Source organism: Cryptomeria japonica, chromosome 7, assembly GCF_030272615.1.
Source record: "Cryptomeria japonica chromosome 7, Sugi_1.0, whole genome shotgun sequence".
NCBI lineage: Eukaryota > Viridiplantae > Streptophyta > Pinopsida > Cupressales > Cupressaceae > Cryptomeria > Cryptomeria japonica.
Genome location: NC_081411.1, coordinates 781,650,113 through 781,664,250, shown reverse-complemented (window position 1 = coordinate 781,664,250; position 14,138 = coordinate 781,650,113).

The window sequence follows — 14,138 nt, the reverse complement described above, 5'->3', positions numbered from 1 at the left end:
ACATCCACACACACCACAATTAACATGTGTCATGAATACCATGAATAATACCATCAAACTAAAAAAATCATCATCAACGCGCACAACGATCAATGCAGACCACCAACACAAATAGTACATGATCTAGAAACAACCACAAGAATCATGAATTACTACAACAACATCCACATCATCACCAGTCAATAAATCTTCATCAGTATACTAGACCATCGAACAACACAAACAACTAAATAACCAACCTCAATACCATATCACATAGCTCAATCAAACCATCATGTGAACCACTGAAATTTTTTGTTGAATCAACTAAAGATACTTATCTCAAAACCCTTTAAACTACAACAACTCAACTTGAAACACACTATCCAAATCAACTAATTTAATCTGACTACAATATTCGAAAACATGGAACAATATGTTGACATCAATGAAAAAATATTATCCTCAACAACATCTAACAATCTCCCCCTTTGGCATTGATGGCAACACATGAATGTGAAAAACAATCAATGCAAAGAAAGAAATCAACTACCAACAATCCCCCGTAACTCTCAATAATATCCCCATTAGATCAACACAAGATATGACATTTTTTCACATGACTCTCTCCCCCTTTTACATTAATGCAATAATCACACAAGAAATTCATGATTTTCTACCCCTTATATAATGTATACAACATACATATTAATAATATCCAACATAGCTCTCTCTTTCCTTATGAAAAAATCAGAAATATGAACATTTGAACCATAGCACTGACTAATCCTCCTCTGACTTCGATATACCAAAAATCACATAGAGTGACTATGAATAAATTGATTCCTACACAACCTTGAATATATCTGCAGATGAACTCAAATTGCTATCCCAACTACTTCAGACACTCCAAAAGAGATTTGCTAGCTTCTAAACTGCATAACTTGCTTCTCTATATCCTTAGCTGATAAACATGCTTTGAAAATAATTCCTTTTTCAAATAGTGTATCTCATGTGTCAGTCAAATCTCTATCACTAGTAATCATACTCATCAACTTACTAAATCCATTTACCACTAACTCCTTTCTTGATCTGGACCTATGCAATCTTCACAAGAAACTCAAAGAGGGTACTTACTAAAGTGATGAGATTCTCCAACTCAAAAATTTATCTTGGACCTCCTCCAAGAACTCTCTCACTACCTCTGCAGTACCCCTTGCTAATGAAATAGGTGCCATAGCTTCAATTTCATCTACTCTGCCATCTATTCATCATCTACCTCAGACTCCATAGGAGTTCCACCTATAGACTCATCCGAAGGATCTGAGTATCCTTAATAGCATCCACTGCCTCAAGCTTATCACCTCTAGAAAAATAAGAATATATCCTCAACAACATGAGATAGTTCAATATTTACTACCTCAACTTGTTCTTCCTTTCACCTGACTTCCTTGACATCTTCTACAACTAGTATATCTCTTTTCCTTTCCTCCTAGACTACCTTAGCTAAAATCCAATATTTTGTGCATAGAGCTCTACTTCCTTCCATATCTTTCAAGCAATTTCTAGCTCAAACTGACAATAAAGCTAAAGATCTTACACAAAAATATCAAATTCATAATCTTTCAAGATAAATATCTTATATGTTGGATTAGGGTTCCATCACCTAATTTCCTTCACAATCTTGATTGCTTGGAAATCTCTTGTAGAACTTGCTCAAATGCATCTCTCTAAAAAGAAAATGAGAAAAGTACCTTTATATCTTTCACACACTTAACTTTTTGAACCATTTAATACATTTTTATGTAAAACCTTCTGGAAACCCTGAATCACACAAGAATCTTCTGTAGATCCTCAAGTATACTCATACACTTCCAGAAATCCTTCTAGACCATTTAAAATAATTGAATGCAACTTCTGCTACCTACCAAAAATAGGCACAAATCTCGAACAAGGGGTTTATATGTTAGAATATTTAATCTTTACTTGGCTTAGGTTTATTTGTATTTAATTTGAAATATTCCTTTGGAATCCCTATATGTAATTTGTCCTCTTGTACATGTGTGAGGACAAGTCATTTTTTTATTTTCCTTTATTAAGGAATATTAGTTTATCCTCCTTAAGAGGATGTTGACACATTGCACACATATATTATGAATGGTGGCATTTATAGATTCAGGAGTTACTTTGTATCTCCTCTTCTCATATCTATTTAAGAGATACTTCTCCTTTCATTCTTCACTTTTTTAGATATTATTGTAATGAGTTTCTCTCTCTCTCTCTCTCTCTCTCTCTCTCTCTCTCTCTCTCTCTCTCTTAGGCTTTACCTTTATTCATAATACTTAAGGAGTTTTTCTTTTCTTTCCCCCTTCCAAAAGCTCGTGTCTCCTCTTGATGTTTTGGGTTATTGCTCTCAAGTTGTTCTCTACTTTGGTAACATTACTTTAATCAACATACTTAGTTATATTTATTTTTCATTTTCTTGCTCTTGTATTTCCTTTCATGGTATCAAAGCAGGTTACTAATCTTTGTTAAGTGAAAGTTGATGAAGGTTGCCATTGTTCATTTTGGAGTTCACCTTTCTTGGAGACATTCTTTGAGAGAAAAGAAGAAGTTTTCTCCTTAACATTATAGATTAAGTTTTGTTATTTTTCAAACTTGTTAGCAAGTTTGCATGCAGGTCTAATCCATTTTGATTCTAGTTTAATTTTTTTTTTAAAAGCTTTGGAAGGCTTACTGCCAAAGTCTTCTTTTTGGTTTGAATTTTGGTTTTGGAAAGCTTTCCACCAAACCCATCTTGTCTAACCTGCTTTGGAAGGCCTTCTACTAAGACATTCTCTGTTTATCTGCATGTTCTAACATTCCTCTTCTTGCAGGGTTTTGATAAGAAAAAAACATATTTTTACTTCATTTAATCTCTATGTAACATCTCCTTTATATTTACATTAAATTTCAATATTTGGTTTATCTCTGTAATGTATTTAAGTATTAATCTATGTATCTTCAATCTCTACTCAAATTTGTATCTCCGTGACCGAAGCATCTAATTTCTACTAAGATTTCATTTCTAAATTGTAACGTCTTTGTTCTTTGTTATGTTTTATGTAATTTGTATGTGTTGAATCATATATTTTGTCCTTTATGTTTTCTTTCTGCCAGCTCCTATCTTCTGTCTTATCCCACGTCTCTGTTAGCTCTCTTGCAGCTCTTTATTTGACTCTACTTTTAGCCTCTATAAATTTACATTCATTGGTTCTCATTTTCGCAACATCTTTCTCAATTTTTAATCAGTTTCCTATTTTTTTGTATCTTGTAAATCTGCCTGCTTTAGTTTTCTTTCAACGCCTTTGTCTGTAAATTCTCTGCCTCAAGTCTCTATCTTTAACGGCTCTCTATTTTCATGCCTTGATTATCTTTTTCTATCTTTTCTGTTTCTTTGCTTTTCACTTATCCATTTCTTGAGCACCTAATTTTACCTTTTCATTCATTAAAAAGTTTAATCTTTAAAGTTTTAAGTCTTTTATCTTACACGTATAAAAGTTTCCTTTCTTAAAGCATACTTGTTTTAATATAAAAGGTTAATTATTTTTTTATAAAAAGTAAAATTTAGTTTATTTTATTCTAAGAAATTATAAAGCTCTTTAGAATATTTAAAAAGTTTGTCTTTTTAAAAAATAACCAAGTTGTTTAATAAAAGTTTTAATATGAATTATTTTAAATTTTTATTAATAAGGATTTAAAGTTTTTTAATATTAAATTTATTTGCATAAAATTAAAGTTTTTTATAAATTTGAACTTATTATTACAGATTGAGAATAACAATTTTTTAATTAATTTTATTTTTTAATAAAAGTTATTATTAAATTTTGGTTCAATTTTTTAATCAAAGGGGTTATTTTTCAATAATAATCATAATTTGTTCAATTTTTTGCTATCATGTCTACTTTAATTCCGGAAATTAAATTAAATAGTTCTAATTATCATTCATCAAAAACATATATTTCTTTTAGTTTTCATTTCAAACACCTTTTGGATGTTGCTACTAATAAAAGTTTAGAGCCCACTACAACTGCTCCTCAAGCTGACCAAGATAGCTGGAAGGCTTAAAATGAGGAAGAACTTAGTTTAATTGGTATTTCGATGGTTCCTAAATTGTATGTTCTTATTGGAAATTGTACAAAAGAATATGAAGCATGGGAAATTTTAAAAACAACTTATGATAGCTCAAATGAATCCCAAAAAAAAACAACTTCAAGATCAACTCGAAGACCTCAAGTATACAACATTCCAATCCATGGATGAATTCTTATTAAAGTTTGATTTTGTTAATAGTCAATTAACTGATTTAGGAGTTAACCTAGCTTATATACGTTTAATTCATCTTATTCTTAAAAATTGTCTTCCTCATCAATTTCAACAATTTATTACTAATATTCATGCTCAACTTGCTATTCCTAGTTTAGCTACTTAATTAACTTATTATATTTTTCATAATTTATTACATCAAGAGGAAGCCAAATTAATTCAGTTTGGTACTCTTAAAAGAAATGAACATGATTTTATGTCTAAAAATAATAATCATAATAATCATTTTAAATGTAATAATAATAATAATCATAATAACAATTATTCTAATAATAATTTTTATTCTAAAACATATAATCACAATTCTAATAATAATCAAAAGAATAATTATTCTAAGAGGCCCCATTGCACGTATTGTGGTAAGGATGGTGTAGACACCTAAAATTAAAATTTGATTAATTTAAACCTATCAACATTAATAATTAATTTAATTGTGTTATCCTTATTCCTCTTAGAATCAATTAAATCTAATTTAATTTATCCTGTCACTATAGTCCAATAATTAAATTATCAAATAAATTAATTATTCCCATATTCTTCTAAAGTCATCTTAATAATTATTTCCTCTAAACCCACTCACTTAATTAATTTTAATTAATTAATCTAGTCATGTGATTCCTACAAATCACTTTTCCTAATCCCACTTATCCTAATTAATTCTTCTAGAATCTCTCATAATCATGATTATCATTATTGTCCAATTTTTAATTCCCACTCATGTCACATCAACTTTGAATCTCTTAAAGAAATTCAAATCTCTTTGAATCCCTCAATGCATCCTTATTTTGAAATTTTTAATTCCTCAAGTTTGAAATTCAAATTTCTCCCCCCTTTTTCCAAAGGAATTTTATATTCCTATTTATTTTCCCAAGGCACCCTTGATCCATGTCTTCTATCTAAAATCAATCTCAACCCTTCATAATTGAATCAACATGGCCCTCCATTGGCTTCCTCCAATCTATAAATTGAAGCTTATTGTCTTCACAAATCAGATCCAACTTCTCATGCATCCTCATGCTGCCATTTCTTCTCTTCTTTCTCTATTCTTCTAATCCAAATCCTCATATCCATTACTCAAATCCAATAATCCATCAGTCTATCTTTTTGAGCACAAAGTAGAGCATTCCACATCCAAATCAATCAAAGGACCATATCAAATGGAGCATCATCAAAGAGCGCCTTCACTTCATCAAGCTCAATCCGAGGGAGAGGTAAAGATAGCAAGGTATAAGCATTATTTTCATATTTTTATGTGGTTTTATGCATGCTTCATGTTCTTATGATTTTAGTGTTTGATTTGTATACTAACTGCCACTAATCCACCTTGCTTCAATTTCCGCTCTTCATTTTGGCACGCCCAGTGGGACCCACGTCCCGAATTTAACAAAATTTGAGTTTTTTGTGAAGGTTTCTTTTTGCAGGAATCATGCTTCAACGCAAGCGCATGGGCATTGGTGCGACCATTTCTGAATCGGCATGAGTGTCTGTTAATCAGTGTGACCACCTCCAGTTTGAGGAGACCGCGGGAAAAATTCAAAATAAAATTTGGTGGCTTTGTGTTTCAGCGCGACCGCCTCGACTTCAGTGCAACCGCCACGAACATTCTTCTATCTCCTCTTCATTCTACTTCTTCTATCTTTTTCTATCTCCTCATTTATGTTTCTTTTCTGTTTCTGCTTCAGCGTGACCGCTCTATGATTAGCGCGAGCGTTTTTGTAAAAATTCAAATTTGAAATTTTTAGGCACTAACTTTAGTTGTATAAGTGTGAGCATCCGCGTATCAGCGCGCGTGCTTGCAAATGACCATGCCTACAAATTTTCTTTTTTGTTATCTATCCGTTTAAATTTTTAATAATTTGTTTGTTTAGCGTGAGCACCCGCACATTAGCACAACTATCTGCATGTCAGCGCGACTGTAGGAATTAGTAAAAAAACAAAAAAAAGAGTAAAATTTATTCGGTTTTTTAGTTATATCTTCTTTATCTTAATTCCATCTTCCTCCAAACTTCACTAGATCCCCCGCAATTCCATTTTGCACAATTCCTTCCTTGGGTACCTTATCCCAAAATCCACTTTTTGAAGCCCAAAATACCACATTCCTCTATTTTGAGGGTTTGCCATAACTCCCACTTTTATCCAATCACCTCCAAATTTTTCCATATTGTCTATCTCCAATTTTTTCTTCTTTGTCCCTCTTGGACAAATTTTTCCACTTATTTCACCTCTCCACCAAAATCCCCATTTTATGCTTGCCTATCCCTTGGACAGTGGCAAAAACCTAGTCAAACACCATTTACCCATCAAAGTTTCCTCCAAATCCACAGTTGTCATTAGTAGAAAAGTTTTTATTCTTCTTTTTCTACTCATTCTCAGAAAATCAAAAAAATAATATTTTTGTCATTTTGTTGTCTTTTGCAGGACGCTTGTTGAAGACTTCATTTGCAAACTACTAATCAAGTTCTTTTGCAGGTTGCCTAACAAAACCCAACCAAACATTGTGTTTTTCTTAATCATTTTATTCTAGGCACCTAGATCTTAATTAGGGGTAAAAGAACTCTTTCCTTTTGTGTTTGAGGAAAGTGTAGAGGTAGGAGTGTATGCTCTTGTCTGCATAGATAATCAAAAATCCTGACCCTCAAACCTTTTCTTGTGTGTTACATGCTTACCCTTAGCGGACCTACCCTCCCAACTTTCTCTTTAAGAAGGTAAGAGGGGAACGACCGAAGTGAGTACACCTGGACCTAGAGTTCCCAACGCACTATAATAAATAGGCCATTGACTATGAAAGGGTCAATGGTTGGGGCTATATGAGAGTTCACTCTCACATTGGGTGCTTAGCAAGATCTTAGAGATCTTAATCACACTTGCGTGAATACTAAGTTCTTGGTGCTTCATTGGGCTATAGGCCTCAATTGCTCTTGCGCAACTTCGAAGGGTAGCTCCTAATGGGAAGACTTACTAAACACCTTGTTCATAGTGGCCAAAAACCTTCTAGTCATTGATGCAAGAGGTCGGACCTCCAAAGCCACCCATATTTTTACGGCCCTTAGTAAAGACACAAAGTTTCCCATGAGGAGTTTTCATGGAAATTGATGCTTGGCTGCCCCAAGAAGTGAGTGTCATGGAGGGGAACTAGTGGGGTCAAGCATCTAAGTGTCTGCTCTAGCTAAGCATAGGTGGGAAAGCAATTAGAATCCATTGAATATTGTCTTTTCTTGCCATAGGATATGTTGTGAAGGAGCATGAGTGTCTTTTGAGTCTAACTTATTTTGACCATTGTGTTTTCTTTACTTGACATCTCTTGCCAAGTCCATCCCCCACAACCAATCAATCATCCCTCTTTCCAAACTCCATCTTGTCATCATCCATTTCTATCTATCCAAGAAATTCTTCAATCCCCAATCCACTTTCATCCATTCAAATAGTCATCCTTCCTCAACTAATATTCATTCTTCCTCTAATCCAATCAAATCTCCAAAATTCCAATCCAAATCCAAATGTAATCCAAATCCCATCAAGTCCTAATGTAAGGGCTAATCCAATCCAATCCAGTCTGACTCAATCCAATCCATTCCATCAATCGACTAATCCAACCAAATCAAGTCCTAATCCAAGGACCAATCCAATTGAACCAATTCCAATCCAAATCAAATCCAAATCCAATAAAACCAAGTCCTAATCCAAGGACTCAATCCAATCCAATCCAAATCAAATTCAATCCAATCCAATCCAAATCCAAATCCAATCTACTCCTAATCCAAGGACTCATCCAATTCCAATCCAAACTAAATCCAATCCAATCAAATCCTAATCCAATCAAGTCCAAATCCAAGGACTCATCCAATTCCAATCCAAATTAAATTCAATCCAATCAAACCAAGTCCTAATCCAAGGACCAATCCAATCCATTCAATCAATCATCCAATCCAATCAAATCAAGTCCTAATCCAAGGACCATTCCAATCCAATCAAATCAATTCCAATCCAAATCAAATCTACTCCATCATCACTCCAAGCCAAGTCCTAATCCATCATCATTCCAAGCCAAGTCCTAATCCTCATCTTCATTTAACATCATCTTCATAATATTTCCCCTCAAAAACATATCCATCCAATTTCAATCTAATACTTCACTCTCAACATGACTACCCATAATTTCAAAGCTTGGTATGACAAGATGCTCACGAAAATTCATGAACCTGCCTACCAAGTTAATCCCATAATCTCCCACTTGCCTATTATACCTTCATACATCCCATCTCAACACATTGCACCCAATCCCAATCTATACCATATCTCTTATCCTTCCTCTACCTTTGACAAGGGAAACCCATCTTATTCCTCATCCATAAATCCATCTTAACCCCCATCCATAAATCCATCTTATTCCCCACCCATATCTCCATATTATTCCTCATCCATATCTCCATATTATCCCTCATCCGCATACTCTGCTAATCCGATTTGTATACCCCCATCTCCCCCCCATCTACATCCCAATCCCCATCCTTCTACAATGCATTCATTACCTCTACTCCCCATCCAAATCCTTTACTCCATAGTCCTCCAATCATTAATCCTACTTCCCCAATCCAATATTTTAATCCTCCATCCAATTCTAATCCCAATCCTAATCCTCCATCCAATCCCAATGTCGATCCTAATCCTCCATCCAATTCTAATTCCAATCCCAATCCCAATCCCAATCCCAATTTTCCATCTAATCCCAATCCTCGAAAATCTATATTGTCCACATCCTCCAAATCCAACATCCATAATCTTATCCAAGACATGCTAGAAAAGGAGACAAAATCCTCACCTCAAAGCAAAGTGGCCAAGTCTCCTCAAGCCCCAAATCCACCCCAATCACCTCCACCTCAAAACAAATCCCAATCCACCACACTTTATGATACTCTGTGTAGTCACATAAATCTATCCACTTAATTAAATGAATATTTAGTATTTATTTGATTATTTAACCATCAATCAATAATTAATTAAATTAATATTTAATTAATTCATCTTAACCCTCTTCTCCTATTAATTAAATAAATTATTCAAGTTATTTGATTTAATTCACTTGACCAAATTTAGACCATTAATTAAATAAATAAATCATATTTGTTTAATTAAATCTTCTCTCACATGTAAATAAATTAACATTTACATTTATTTAAATCACCTTTATCCTCCACCCACTTGCATTTTCCTACAAATGCAAGTTGCACAACTATTTTATATAAATAAATTATTTATTTAAAATCCTATTTATCCTCAGCCACTTGAAACCTTTAATGGTTTCCCTTAAAGTCTTCAAACTTAATGGCTTCCTTCTAGAGTCTTCTCAAACCTTTAATGGTTTCCCTCAAATTCTTCAAACTTAATGGCTTCTTTCTAGAGTCTTCTCAAGCCTTTAATGGTTTCCCTTAAAGTCTTCAAACTTAATGGCTTCCTTCTAGAGTCTTCTTAAGCATTTAAAGGTTTCCCTTAAAGTCTTCAAGCACTTAATGCTTTATCTTCCTTTTTCTCATGTAAATAAATTAGGATTTATTTAAATAAAATCCAAAATTCACATTCACATTTAAATAAATTAATATTTATTTAAATATCTATCCAAATGCAAATTACACCATTTAATTGAAATAAATGATTTTATTTCAATTGAAAATCCAAAAATTCCTCCCACTTGCATTCTCCTACAAAATCCACTTGCATGCCTAAATCCCTTCTAGATTCTTCTAATTCCTTCTAATTAGCCTAATCCTATCCTAATCATTGTCACATTCCTAAATAAAAGGAAGTCACTTCTCGAAAACCTCCAAAGTCTTCAATAACCGTTAAAGGCTTTATGTCTTCAAATGGTTAACCTTTAAAGTCTTCCAAAACATTAAAGGCTCTTACATAACCATTTATGGTTAACTCACCTTTTACCTTTGGTTAGAGACTTTCCTCTAACTTAACCATCCTTTTAACTCATGGGTCTCTTCAAATCATTTATTTCTTTGACTAAGGTAACCATTTAACCCTTGCACATTCATTTATCCCTTGGATAAAAAGAATATTCATTAATGTAACCCTAACCCAACCCCCTAGGGTAAACATCATGTCCCCTCAAGCATTCAATGCTCCTTATCTCTCCTCTCAAGCCTCCTCATGGTGACACTTGTTAGCATGGGATTGGGTTGAAAGTCTCACATGGATTGAATATCTTTCAATCCTAACCCTTGTTAAGATTGCTCAATCTTAACCCTTCATTTCCCCATTTCTTCTATAAATAGAACCCTTCTCCTCAAGCAAAGAGGGAAGCATTAGAGTATTGTTGTTATACTGGTATTAGCATAGAGCTTTTTCATAGCATCACTATCTACACTTGCATAGCATTTGTTTATCATATTCAACCATCTTGAATCTCCATATTGCATCTATGGCTAGTGCTAAAAGTTGAGAGCTACACTCATGTGGAACTTGGAGAGGAGAGGAACAAGGTAGGAGAAACTATGAGCATCTTGATTAGCATTTGGAGGAGTATAGTTTATCTATTCTATGTTTGTATGCTTTCTATTTCATTCTTAATATCTCTCTTCATATGCCTATTTAGGATAATCTTTTGTTGCTAACACTAACATTTGTTTCTTGTGCTCTTGTGTATGTTGCTATCAAACAGATTTTCTAATCCTTTTTGCAGAGTATCATTTGGTGAACCTGATGTTAATCGAACACGCAACCTTCTAAACATGACATAATTTGGTGAACCTGACGTGAATCAAAGAGCAACCATTTTCAAGACTACTAACTTTTGAATATTTTAATTGACATACAGGTCATGCTCTTGGGCTTTTGTTCTCAATTTAGTACCTTTGTAAATTGATACTTTAGCGCTATTGTCTATACTATTGCTCTTTCATGTTAAATAGCACTTCTATTTTCACACAGAGTAGAGCTATTGTAACAGAGAGTTGTAAGAAAATTCCTTGTAATCGAAAACCAAAAATTTTAGGCTTGTAGAAGCTCACCAAAACATGCGGATTTTTCTAACTAATTATCTTTTGTGCAGGTTTTAACTAACCCCTACAATAGGATTTTTTTAGCAATTTTAGCTTAGGAAATAAATTTGTTCATATTACTAACTTTGTCTTTCAAGTTAGGATAAAATAAATTCATTGTTTCTTTTTTGCTTAAAAATTGAACCTCACATTTTCATTTTGGATCATAAAAAGAATCACATCTTTAGTTTTGGTTTGTAAAAAGAACCCCACTTGCAAATTAAAAAGAACCACAAACTTCAAATTTTATTTGCAAGTTAGGAACAATCTTTATTTTTGGTGCTTAAAATCAACAACACAACTTTCATTTCTTGCATCAACTTAAGGAAATTCACAATCAACATTTCATTTTGGGGCCAACTAAAAAGAACGAGCCATTTTTTTCTTCAAAGTTCAAAAGCGATTTTACTTCAAGCAAAAATGTGTTTTTCAATTCAGTTGATGAGGATTTCAAGTTCCTAGTTTACAACACATTTTGCCTTTCAAAGTTAAAAAGAACTCCATGATTGTTGGAGCAACATCTCCAAATAGTTAGATCACATTGCAATGAAAATCATTTAAAAAGAACAAGTGCTTTTCGTGATTAGCACACTTGTGCAAAGTTTGTCAAGTGGTCCTACTTCTAACACACACTATCCTCACCCTTAGCTTTCGTGGTCCTAGGTGCAAGAGAAAAGTGTTAGTAACACTCAAAGTTTATATTTTTAAGAGAGGCCTACCAAGAGACACATCACTTTTGGGAATGACCTCGAGATGTAAATCCTTTGAGCCACCATAGAAATCAGGTGTGAGCGAAAGTTGTAGCCTTGGGTATAGCTATTTCTATAGTGTAACTTTCCGAAAGGACAAATGGGCTCCACCACAAGTTACAAGGCTCTTAAGTGAGTCACTGCAAAATGAACTTATGTCCAAAAACATAAAAAATTACTAAACACCTTTTTATGTAGAAACCCACCCATTCTATTGATTGAGGATATTTGTGAGAAGTTCAGTGCAAGAGAATAGAAGGTTTTGCTCCCCAGATACTCATCATACATATTTCCTTGAGTAGAAACATAACTTTTTGAAAGGTTACTTGTATCCTAATAAAAGTGGTGACTCCCCCATCATAGGGATCATCTATTTGTTATGCTCATGCAAGACTTAGTATATCACATCCTTACCTATCACGATGGGATTCATAAGGTATGTAGTACCAAAGTTGAAGAAATATCACGATGTGGGCTGAAATTATCGCAACTGGCCATTTGACCTTAGGGATAAAGAGTGTTTGAAGTGTCTTCATTTTGTGTCAAGACCACTAATAAACTAAGCCGACTTCAGGCTTTTTTTGGAAAAACATACTCAAAAACATTTGGAAAGAAAGGGTCATTAAAAAGTCCAAATATTGGGTTGATCTAGACCCACACTTATTTGTGCCTTTTTGAGGCAACATTCTTGTGTTTGTGTGCTTGCTTTGTTTTCTAGTCAAAGAAAAATTAAATAAAAATCCAATTCCAAAACAAGTATTCATCCAACACAAAATTTTCAACACATTTTCAAAAGTACCAACAAAGATTTCAAAACAAGTGCAACAACAAAAAGTATCAAACTATATGACCATTCTTCACATCTTGAGAAAGAAGAATCTTCATCAGCATATCAACTTGAAGAAAAGATCATTAAGCTCAAAGGTTTTCATCAAAAGAAGGAAATTATTCTATCTTAATAGACAAATCTTTGTCTCTCATAGAACCTTCTTATGTCACATACATCTATATCTTCAAGGGAAATCAAACGAGTTTGATCAAAAGTCTTTAAACCGTAGAGCTTTTACTCAATATAAAGCTTTGAGTTATCATAAAAGTAAGGGAGGTAAAATCAATCCTTCCTTCTTTCCAGACATTTGCAACTCAGCTAGAGAAGAACCACCAACCCTTGAAAGAGAAGAGGAAGAATTTGTCCCATTTGTGACACAAAGTTTTTATTGAAGTTAACATTTCATCCATTATCCACATTCACACATCATCAAATCCATTTCAACTCTCAAAACATCAAGAGGTTTTTGTCCTAGGTTATTTTTTGATATTGCTTGAATCAAACACAACACATCACTTTTTAGAGTGTCTCTACATCTAGGATAAACTCATCCTAAGAGGCATTTCTACGCAGGTTAAAACTAGTCTATGAGTGAATCCTCTCATTACTAGGTAGTTGGGTCTGTAATACATCTCAGGCCTCTCCAAACCTTATCATATCAAACATTTTAAACCAAACACAACAAGCAATTTCAAGGAAGGACTTTGGTAGAATCTACCTTTAGTGCTAGAGATCCATATGAAAAACACTTCACCAAACATTTATCTCTCATTCCATCACCAACTCATAATCACTTTCATCAAAACCTAAAAAAAAACTTTCAAAACAAAATGGCTCACATGAGATCCAAAACTAGACAAGTAGAGATCGAAAAAGAGGAGGACGAAAACCTCAATGATTTTCAAGAGGCAATTGGAGGAGGCACAAATGCTGAAGATCCCTAATCATTAAGGGAATCTTAATCATCAAGGGAATCCTCCTCTATGGTTCATTCATCCATTCCCTAAATTTCTATACATTGGGGAAACCAAATACATCTTTCTTCTAATCCAAAAAGCTCCAAAAATTGAAATATCCAAAAATCAAAATAAAAAAAATTGACAAAATCAAATAAAAATTAAAAATCAAAGCATGAACGCATGGCTCATCCATCAATTCAACAACAGGAAGACT